The sequence below is a fragment of the Tupaia chinensis genome, unplaced genomic scaffold (assembly GCF_000334495.1).
Source record: "Tupaia chinensis unplaced genomic scaffold, TupChi_1.0 Scaffold138910_1, whole genome shotgun sequence".
Lineage (NCBI taxonomy): Eukaryota > Metazoa > Chordata > Mammalia > Scandentia > Tupaiidae > Tupaia > Tupaia belangeri.
In genome coordinates this window covers 1,906,647-1,918,109 of record NW_006198801.1, presented here as the reverse complement: position 1 = coordinate 1,918,109, position 11,463 = coordinate 1,906,647, and the positions used below count along the sequence as shown (strand labels likewise).

At 48.1% G+C, this 11,463-nt stretch overlaps 1 protein-coding gene across 4 annotated transcripts in view; it reads left to right on the top strand.

Annotated features, from left to right (window-relative positions):
- Positions 1-11,463, top strand: part of LOC102498578 (F-box only protein 17) — a 42,228-nt gene that overhangs the window by 2,833 nt on the left and 27,932 nt on the right. The gene's annotated exons all lie outside the window — the stretch shown is intronic.

The window sequence follows — 11,463 nt, the reverse complement described above, 5'->3', positions numbered from 1 at the left end:
TGGTGGTTAAGGTACTGGACACTCCCACATGGCCGACTATGGTTCGAGTCTCGGACCTGGTGGCTTGCTTTCTCACTTTCCTTCTCTCTGTGTGCCCGTCTTTCTCTGATCAAATGAAAATGACTGAATGAATACATAAAATTTTTTAAAAGAATTATTTCATTTTATTCATTGTCATTATTTTATCTTTTAAAAGTGACAGAGAGGGAAAATGAGAAAGCAAGATGCCAGATCCAGGACTCAAACCACAGTCAGCTGTGTGGGAGTCCAGCCACCTTAACCACCATGCCACCTGCTGGCCCCTAATGTTCAACTTTTAAAAGAAACTGCTTAACTTTTCTGGAGCTGGCTGGACCATTTTACATTCCCACCAGTACTGTGTGAAGGTGTAGGGATGTAAGGAGCAGCTGAATCTGAGCTTAAAAAAAAAAAAAATGTCTCTCCACTTGGGCGGATGCTGCACAGCCAGCCAAGATGAAAGGAAACTTTCAGCCAGAGAAGGCCAGGCAGGGCTTATTTAGACCAAGGGCTGCAAGATGCCCCAGAGCTGCAGCTAATAACAGACGACACCTAGCTTTGCCTTCCGCTTTTCCCTCCCCCCATTGCCCTATAAAAGAATAAACCTGGGGAAGACACAGGGGGCCAGGACGTTCTCCATTAGAGATGTGTGGTCCGCCCGATCCCCACTTTTCTCTACTTGTGTGTCTATGTGATTGTTCTTTCCAAAATCCACTGTCGCTCCCACTCTGGGGGGAGGCCCCCTTCCCCCGCCTCCGTTTTCCCCTAGCAGGTCTCCCCATGAAGGTTCCAGTTCCTCCCTGCCCTGCCAACACTTGTCAGCATTATCATTTTGAATAATACCCATGCTAGTGGGTGTGAAGCAGTGTCTTGTGATTTTAATTTGCATTTCCCTAATGACTAATTGTTTTGATCATCTTTCATGTGCTTACTAGCAGTTTGTATATCTTCTTTGGTGAAATGTCTGTTGAAGTCTTTTGCCTATTTTAAAATTGGTCTGTTTGTCTTATTATTGAATTTTAATATCTTAATATATTTCAGATCAAGTACTTTATCATATATACAATTTGCATATATTTTCTGCCAATCTGTACCTTGTCTTTTCAATTTTTTTTTAGAGGTTTTTGCCTTAAGGCACTTGTGCTCAGTGAGAGAGAGAGAGAGACAGTGACAGGAAGGTAAGAAATCACCCCCCCCAGGGGGATGGCCATACTGTAATTGGTCCTCCTCCATTCTCCTCCTGGGATCTTAGGCACACATACACACGCGCCCTGCGTGAATTTCTTTTTTCTTTCTTTTTTTTGTAGAGGTTTTTGCTATAGGATGCGTGTGTTCGCCAGAAAGACAAAGAGAGACAGAGAGACAGAAAGCGAGAAATCATCCCCCAGGGGGGATGGCCGAACCGCAATCCCTTCTCCTCCATTCTCCTCTCGGGATCTTGGGCACGCACGCACATGCACCCGACGTGAATTTAAGTCACCGGGTCCGGAGCTCGAACCGCAGTCAACTACATGGGAGTCCAGTGACATAGCCATTACACTAACTGCTGGTCTCAAACCTGCATGAGTTTCAAGCCACTGGATTCAAGACTCAAATCATGTTAGGTAGGAGTCCAAAGACGTAACCACTATGCTGTCTACTGGCCCCTGTCTTTTCCAAATCAAAATAATGTCTTCTTTTTCTTTTTTCTTTTTTAGTTTTGGTATAGGAGGGTGAGTGAGAAATCATCTTCTGGGGGGGATGGTCATGCCACAGTTTCTTCTAGTCTCCTCTCAGGATGTTGGACAGCATCCCCACGTGCCTGATATATTTTCCACGTCGTCAGGTCTGGGACTCCAGCCATACAGTCAGCCACGTGTGACCCAGCTGCCTCACCCACCACGCCACTCGACTGTCCCAGTAGTGTCTTCTGAACTGCAAAAGTTTAAAATCTTTTTTTTTTTTCATTGCTAGAGGGTTCATGCATTCATGGTGGGAGCACAAAAGCACCCCCTCCCAATGGGGTGTGGTCACACTGCAACCGGTTTTCCATTCTGTTGGGATTGGAACACATGTGTACACAGTGAATTTCTCAAGCCGCTGGGGCCAGGATCTGAACTGTAGTTGGCCATCCGGCATCCAACTCCCCACACACCTCACTTAACCACCCTGCTAAGGCGCCAGCCCTTGTTGATGATTTTTATAACTATTTGATGCAAGCTAGAAACACCAGCTGGACACTCCCACATGGCCGACCACAGTTCGAGTCCTAGACCTGCCGGCTGTGTGTCAGTCTTTCTCTGGTCAAATGAAAATAAATGAATGAATAAATAAAATTAAATAAATAATTTTTTTGGAGAGGTTTTTGCTATAGGGCATGTGCGCTCGCCAGACATATGGAGATAGATAGACAGGAAGCGAGAAATCACCTCCTTGGGGGATGGCCACACCACAATCCCTTCTCCTCCATTCTCCTCTGGGGATCTTGAGCACGCATGCACACGCGCCTGGTGTGAGTTTTAAGTCACCGGGTCCAGGACGCGAACCGCAGTTGACTACATGGGAGTCCAGCGACATTATGCAAACTGCTGGTCCCCAAATAAATAATTCTTTAAAAAGAAAGGAAGAAACACCACTAATGTTACAATTCAAGGTCAAAAGAGAGTTCGAATTGTTAAGTGACAATGTCGGAGAGGAAAATCTCTTGAAGGCATGAAAAGGAAACCGTTCTGTGTAAAATCAGTAAAAGATTGACAGTACCAGGCACCAGCAACTGCGCCGTGTGTGCGTTGTCCTTGGGAATGGAAATGGCACAGTCATGCTGGGAAACTCTTGGGCATGTTCTTGTAAAGCTAAATGTACACTCACCATATGACCCAAGCATTCCTCTCCTAGGCAGTTACTCAAGAGAAATGAAAACATATGTCCACACGAACACTTGGACGTGAATGTTTATAGAAGCATTATTCATAAGCCCCAAACTGGAAACAACCCAAACGTCCATCATGAGGAGTGGAGAAACAGATTGAGGTTTATCTGTGCAGTGGAGTCCGGCTCAGAATAAAAAGCCACAAGTGACTGATGGGTATATACAACACTGTGGATGAATTGCACAGGCGTTACTGAGAAACTAGACGCAGGAAGCACGTGCTATAGAGATCAGTCAGGGTCCAGCCAGGGAGCTGAAACCACATAGTCATTTAAGAATGTTTAATATGCAGAATTTTTTTTTTTTTTTGAGAGGTTTTTTTGCTAGAGGGCGCGTGCACGCGCCAGAGAGACTGAGTGAGACAGAGAAACAGAAAGTGAGAAATCACTCCCCAGGGGGGATGACCATGCCACAATCCCTTCTCCTCCATTCTCCTCTCGGGATCTTGGGCACACATGCACATATGCCCGATGTGAGTTTAAGCCACCAGGTCCAGGACTCGAACTGCGGTCGACTACCTGGGAGTCCAGCCATGTAGCTATTCCGCCATCTGCTGGTCCCAATATATAGAATTATTAACAATAACAAGAAATTAGAGTAAGGGAAATTGTCTACCCAGAAATAAAGAGAGGGGGTCAGGGCCGGCCCAGGTTAAGGCAACTGGATTCCACATGACTGACAAAGCAGTTCAAACCCCAGACCTGGAGACTTGAGAAACATGTCAGTTGCATGTGTGTGCAGTCCCAAAATCCCAAAAGGAGGGATAAACAGAGGAGAATGGATTAAGACATGACCAGGACCCATGGGGGGCAGAGTGCTTTCTCATTTCCCTTTGTGTCTCTGGCAAGTGCGTGTATCCTCTGGCAAATTAAAAAACAAACAAGTGGACTGGCAGATGGTGTAATGGTTATGTTGCTGGACTCCTACATAGTCAACCGCAGTTCGAGTCCCAGACCCAGGTACTTAAAACTCACGCACAGGCACGTGTGCATGTATGCCCAAGATCCCGAGAGGAGAATGGAGGAGAAGGGATTGTGGCATGGCCATCCCCCCTGGTGGGTGATTTCTTGCTTTCTGACTCTCTGTGTCTCTCTGGCGAGTGCATGCACCCTATAGCAAAAATTTCTTCAAAAGAAAAAAATAACAAGAGAAAGGTGGAATATTGGTAAAATACAGTGCCCTGTGAGGGAGACCCACCTGGGAAGGTTCCAGGTTTGTGTCCAGAGACCTCCCTGTATATGTCAGGCACTTGCATACCCATGATCTGGGGCTGGCTAAAGCTGGGGACAAATCGTGCCATCAAGACTCTGTTCAGGGGACCAGCAGTTAGTGTATTGTTTATGTCACTGGACTCCCATGCAGTCGACCGCGGTTTGTGTCCCGGACCCAGTGGCTTTAAACTCACACCAGGCAGGGACCAGCAGTTAGCGTAATGGCTATGTCGCTGGACTCCCACGTAGTCGACTGTGGTTCGAGTCCTGGACCCGGTGGCTTAAACTCACGCCGGGCGCATGTGCGTGCATGCCCAAGATCCCGAGAGGAGAATGGAGGAGAAGGGATTGCGGCGTGGCCATCCCCCCTGGGGGGTGATTTCTCGCTTTCTGTCTCTCTGTCTCTCTCTGTCTGTCTGGCGAGCACACGCGCCCTTATAGCAAAAACCTATCAAAAAAAAAACAAAAAAGACTCTGTTCAGGGCTGATCCTACAGCACAGTGGTTAAGTCCTGCACAGAAGAAGCCAGAACTGGGGATCAGCAGATGGCATGGTGGTTAAGATGTTGAACTCCTACATGGCTGACCACTGTTCGAGTCCTGGACCTGGTGGCTTGCTTTTTCACTTTCCTTGTTTCTCTCTAGTGAACACATATGCCCTATAGCAAATTCAATAAATTAATTAAATAAATATAATATAAATTATAATATATTATACACAAATATATTATAATATAGCATAAATGAGATATATTATAGCACACTTTGGCATTTAAATATATATATATTATTTCTTATTTATTTATATTACATTAATATAAGTTAGTAGATAAAAATCCTAAGCTCTCTGGAAGTATGTGAATTAAAAATAATTAAAGAAAACAATACTGTTTGGGGTGCTGACTCTCTCTTTCTCTCTCCTTGCTCGTGGAAGGAAAACAGACTTTAAAAAAAAGAGGAAATAGGAGCCAGCAGGTAGCACGGTGGTTACGGGTGTTGGACTCTCACATGGCCAACCGCAGTTCAAGCCCTAGACCTGGAGGCTTGCTTACTCGCTTGCCCTCTCTCTCTCATTCTGTCCCTCTCTGGTCAAATGAAAAAATAAATAAACAAATAAATAAATAAAGTTAAAAAAAGAATCATTTCATTTCATTTCATTTCATTTATTTATTTATTTTCATTTGACCAGAGATGGGGAGAGAGAGAGAGAAAGCAAACCTCCAGGTCTGGCACTCGAACCCCAGTCCGACATATGGGAGTCCAGGACCCATAACTACCACACCACCTGCCAGCCCCCAATAAAATAATTCTTTAAAAAAAAAAAAAGGAAAAAGAAAAATAGGGGCCAGCAGATGGCATAGTGGTTATGTCGCTGGACTCCCAGATGGTCGACTGAAGTTTGAGTCCCAGACCTGGTGGCTTGAAACACACTGGGCTTGTGTGTGCATGCCCAAGATCCCAGGAGAAGAAGAGGAGAAGGGATTGTGGAGGGGCTGCCCTCCCTAGTGGGGTGATTTCTCACTTTCCTTCTTGTCTCAGTGTCTGTGTATGTCTCTCTAGTGCGTGCACATATCCTAAGGCAACAACCTCTACCAAAAAAATAATAATAATAAAAAAAAAAGAAGGAAAAAGAAAGAGAATGCCAAAGAGCATAGAAATAGCAGATGCGGAGAGCAGCCACTACTCCTAGGTCTAAGACAGAAAGCCCGAGAAAGGTGAGCCGCCCAGCCGAGATCCTGACCTTGGAGCACACCTGGCCATGGTTCACCCAGGGCCAGAGCAGTCCTGGGATGCTGTTCAACGGAATTTGCCAGAATGCCGTCCTGGGGGGTGGGGGGTTACTGGGGACAGCAGCGTACAGGGAAGCGTCTCGGCTGAAGCAGGCACTGCTGACTACCTGCAGGAACCAGGTGCTGGAGAAGCTCCCTGGCACTAGGGAGCCCGTTTTATACCTGCAGAAACCGAACTGCAGCTGGACAAGCATGCAGCCTGCAGGAATAGCTAGTTGCCTGCCCTGTGGGAGCCTGATCTGGAAGCTGGGAGCTGGAAGCCAAACCCCTTCCCCCTGCAACTCCTCTCCAGCGCCCTCTACCGGAAAAAAATTAACAGCCTGTCAGCCTGCAAAGGAAATTTCTTTTTAGAGATTTATCCATAGGGCTCGCTAGAGAGAGACAGAGACAGTGAGATGGAAAGTAAGAAAATTTTTTTTAGGGCACGTGCACCCACTGGAGAGAGAGAGAAAGCGAAAGTGAGAAATCACTTCCCTACCCCTCTAGGGGGACGACTGTGACGCAATCCTTCACACGTATGCCTGGTGTGGTTTTCAAGCCACCCCAGGAGGGGACTTGAACCATGGTCACCAATGTCCAGCACCTTAACCACCATGCTACCTTCTGGCCCCGCAAAGGAAAAATATTTCAAGATAAACTAATTTCACAGCTTGAAGCGAAGATGCTGTCAATGAATAACTGGTGAACTATATGATTCTATTTACATGAAATTCAAGAAAAGAACAATTGGGGGTGAGAGGTTAGCGTAATGGCTATGTCGCTGGACTCCCATGTAGTCGACCACAGTTCGAGTCCCGAACCCAGTGGCTTAAAACTCACACCAGGCACATGTGCGTGTGTGCCCAAGGTCCCCAGAGGAGAATGGAGAAGGGATTGCGGTGTGGCCATCCCCCTGGGGGGGGGGAGGTGATTTCTCACTTTCTGTCTCTCTGTCTCTCTCTGTTTGTCTGGCGAGCGCACGCGCCCTATAGCAAAAACCTCTCCAGAAAAAAGAAAAGAACAATTGAATTTTGTAGTGACAGGAAACAGATTAGTGGTTGCCTGGGAGTAGAGATGGGAGGATTTGACTGGGAAGGGGTAAACTTCTTGGAGTCATAGAAATTGTGGTCATGGTTACAGATGTAGACAGCTGTTGAAATTTAGAGTGTATGCTTACCTGTGTGCATTTTCTTACTGTAAATTATACAGCAATGAAGGTCATTGTTTTTTCGTGGTTCCCATTCTGGGAAGGGATCCTTCTCAGAATGTGCAAAGAGACATAGAAAGACATGGACCCAGCCTGTGGTCTGGTGGTCAAGGTGGCTGGACCCCACATGACTGACTGACTGGTTTGAGCCCCAGTCCCTGCTATTTGAAAAACACTTTGGGCACGTGTAATGAGTGCCCCAAATCCTGACAAGAGGGCGAGAGAAGGGATTGCAGTGGGACCATGTCCCAGAGGGGGTGCCTTCTTACTTACTTTCTCTGCCTCTTTCCAGTGAGCACATGTACCCTCTGAAAAAATTTAGAAGTTAAAAAGGAAATAATTTGGGGGGATTAGCAGTTGGAATAATGACTATGTAGCTGGACTCCCATGTAGCCGACCATGGTTTGAGTCCCAGACCCAGTGGCTTAAACTCACACAGGGTGTGTGTGCATGTGGGCCAAGATCCCGAGAGGAGAATGGAGGAGAAGGGATTGCGGCGTGGCCATCCCCCCTGGGGGGTGATTTCTCGCTTTCTGTCTCTCTGTCTCTGTCTTTCTGGCGAGCTCATGTGCCCTATAGCAAAAACCTGTCAAAAAAAAAAAAAGGAAATAAATTTTTAAAAAGAAATAGAAAGACATGCAAGGGCATGCAGCATGTGCACACACACACACACACACACACACACAGCAGAAGTGCATCCTGGATCCCAACATCAAAATGCCCAGTTTGTGCATGGGTATCTCTTCACGGATTGTCATTGGAGGTAGTTTCTGGCGCTGGCATGGTGGCTTTGCTCACTTGTTCCCTGCGAGGGGTTCAAGTTCAACATGAGTGCTGTAGGTCACTGGGCAGCGATGTGTAATTGTGCTCCCTCCTGCTGCCCCACCTCCTCAAAGTGAGACAAAGTAAATCCACAGAAGGCATCTCACTACAGAGGGCATCTCGCTCTGAGCTCCTGATTCTTCTTCTTCTTATTTTTTAATCCCATGAGACAGAGAGACTAACACCCCCAATGAGGTCTTTGCACCATGACCCACCCCCAGTTTCTGCAGTGACAGATTATGTGTGTGTGTGTGTGTGCCTGGCATGCTGGGGAAAGTCCCAGGATGAGAACCCAGGACCTTTTCTATGTGGGTCCAGTCACGTTACTGCTGTGCCACCCAGTGCCTGGCCCCATGTTCCTTATTATTTTAGATGATTAAACCCTCATCCTCAAAGCTAGAACCTACTAGTTGGTTGTTGTTGGTTTTGTGTGGGTTTTTGTTGTTGTTACCATTAGATTTTATTCCTTGAGTCCCAGGCGTGGCTTAGGAATGTTTGTCTTTCTTTTTTTTTTTTTTTTAAGGGGTTTTTTTTATAGGTGACGGGGCCTGGCCAGATAGGGCACGTGCGCTCGCCAGAAAGGCAGAGACAGACAGAGAGACAAAGCCAGAAATCATCCCCCGGGGGGGATGGGCACACTGCAATCCCTTCTCCTCCATTCTCCTCTCGGGATCTTGGGCACACACGCACATGCACCCAGCGTGAGTTTAAGCCACCGGGTCCGGGACTCGAACCATGGTTGACTACATGGGAGTCCAGCGACATAGCCATTACGCTAACTGCTGGTCCCATAGGGATGTTTGTCTTTCGATGCACACATCGACTAACTTGAGGTGGAGACAATTTTTGTGTCTATGAGGATCAGAGGTCGGTAACAAACTTAAGAAACAACCTGGGAAGAGGCAGAGGCAGAATTCGAACCCAGCTCTGCCTGACTCCGTAGTGGGAGTTCCTGCTGCTCCCACTTACCCTGGTGGAGGCTGCAGTGGGATCCTAGCAACTTCAGATACTTCCTCCCATTGCCAAAGAGTGCTGATAGGCTTTGCAGATCCTGAATCTTTGTAATCCAATCTTTTCTCCCATGGTTTCATTTTATTTTAAATTTGCTATAGGACACCTGTACTTGCCAGAAAGAGACAGAGAGGGAAAATGAGAAATCATCCCACAAGGGCGATGGCCATGCTACAGTTCCCTCTCCTCCATTCTCCTCCTGGGATTTTGGGCCTGCACGTGCCCAGCGTGATTATCAAGCCACCAGGTCCAGGACTCGAACTGTGGTCTTATGGGAGTCCAGCAGCTTAACTACCATGCTGTCTGCTGGTGCCACCTGCTGGCCCTGCCCGGCTTGTTTTTTTGTTTGTTTGTTTTTTTGAGAGATTTTCACTGTAGGGTGCGTGCACTCACCAGACAGAAAGCGAGAAATCACCCCCCGGGGGGATGGCCACGCCGCAATCCCTTCTCCTCCATTCTCCTCTCGGGATCTTGGGCACGCACGCACACGTGCCCAGCGTGAGTTTTAAGCCACCGGGTCCGGGACGCGAACCACGGTCGACTACATGGGAGTCCAGTGACATAACCATTGTGCTAACTGCTGGTTTCCATGCCTGGCTTGTTTTTTATGCCTGTAGGTCCAGGACTAGAACTGCCAAGCAGTCCATGTGGGGTGCCGCCACCCCAACCATCATGCCACCAGCTGGCTCTCTTTTGCTACCTATGTCATGCAACGCATGAGTAAATCCCTGAGCGAATGCCCTGTAACAGCACACTTAAACATAAAGACTATTGGGACCAGCAGTCAGCATAATGGCTATGTCACTGGACTCCCATGTAGTCGACCGTGGTTCGAGTCCCGGACCCGGTGGTTCAAACTCACGCTGGACATGTGTGCATGCGTGCCCAAGATTCTGAGAGGAGAATGGAGGAGAAGGGATTGTGGTGTGGCCATCCCCCCGGGGGTGATTTCTCGCTTTCTGTCTCTCTCTCTCTCTGTCTGTCTGGTGAGCGCACGTGCCCTATAGCAAAAACCTCTCACAAAAACATAAAGATTGTTTATGGCTCTGGAGACTGACTGTGCAGAGCCAGGTGGTCCTCAGGCGCTGTCCTGCAGTTGCCGCCAGAGAAACAGAGGCTGGGGCTGGGCCATCTGGGGCTGCTTCACTCGTGTGAATACCACCAGGAATGGAGAGCCTTAGGCAGCAGGAGGCTGGAACAGCCAGCACTCGTCAAGCGTCCCATCTGCACATGGTCTCTCCAGCATGAAGACTTTAGGGCAGCCAGACGGAGTGGCCCAGAGTGGCATGCGGGAGACCCTGCCCTGTTCTAGCCAATCATGCACAGATTTTCCCAACTCATTCCAACCTCACAGTTCAGGGACTTGCTGTTGGTGGCTTACCATTATCCAAGATGGGATGCAACAAATGGGGCCAACCAGTGGCTTGGTGGTTAAAGTGCTGGATCCCACATGGCCGCCTGCATGGTTTGAGTCCTGTACTTGGAGGCTTGAAAAATGCACTGGGGGGACCAGCAGTTAGCATAATGGCTATGCCACTGAACTCCCATGTAACCAACCGCGGTTCGCATCCTGGACCCAGTGGCTTAAACTCATGCAGGGTGCATGTGCGTGCGTGCCCAAGATCCCAAGAGGAGAATGGAAGAGAAGGGATTGCGGCGTGGCCATCCCCCCTGGGGGGTGATTTCTCGCTTTCTGTCTCTCTGTCTCTGTCTGACTTTCTGGCAAGTGCACTCGCCCCATATGGACTCCCCCATAGTTGGCCACAGTTCAAGTCCCGGACCTGGTGGCTTAAAACTCACACTGGGCACACATGAATGCCCAAATCCCTAGAGGAGAATGGAGAAGGGATTGCAGTGTGGTCAACCCCCTGGGGGGTGATTTCTCACTTTATCTCTCCTTATGTATTTGTCTCTCTCTGGTGAGCGCACACTATAGAGAAATTTTAAAAAAAAAGAAGAAAGAAAAAAGAAAAGAAACCAACAAATGCTAGAAATCCAGGCTCTCCCCCCACACTCTGTCCCCGCAAACCCCACCTTTGTCCCAGGAGCCAGTGAGCAGTTAGCAGCATGCCACAGACCCCAGGACACATCCTGAGATAGTCAGCCATCGGCTGGTCCTTTGATGACCCACATCAGAAATCCCTTAGCAATGTCACTTCTGCAGTGCTCGGAAAGTTGAGGCAGTCACAGAGGTCTGCTTGGTGCCAAGGGGAGGGGCATGGCTGCCCAGCTTAATGAGGATGGCAAAGATGTGGAAGAGTATGAAAGAGAGGAAACGGTTTGGGAGACACTTTGGAAACTGCAGTCCGCGTAGCACCCTGGATCTCTGGAGTGTCAGTAGCATCCCCCAGGTACTGTGACAGCCACTGATAACCTCCTCCCACGGCAGGCTCCACGGCCTGGTGGTTACGTGGCTAGATCCTATATGTCGTCAACCGCATAGTTGGCATCTAAGGACCTAGTGAGTTTTTTTTTGGGGGGGGAGAGGTTTTGTTTTTGTTTTTGTTTTTGCTATAGG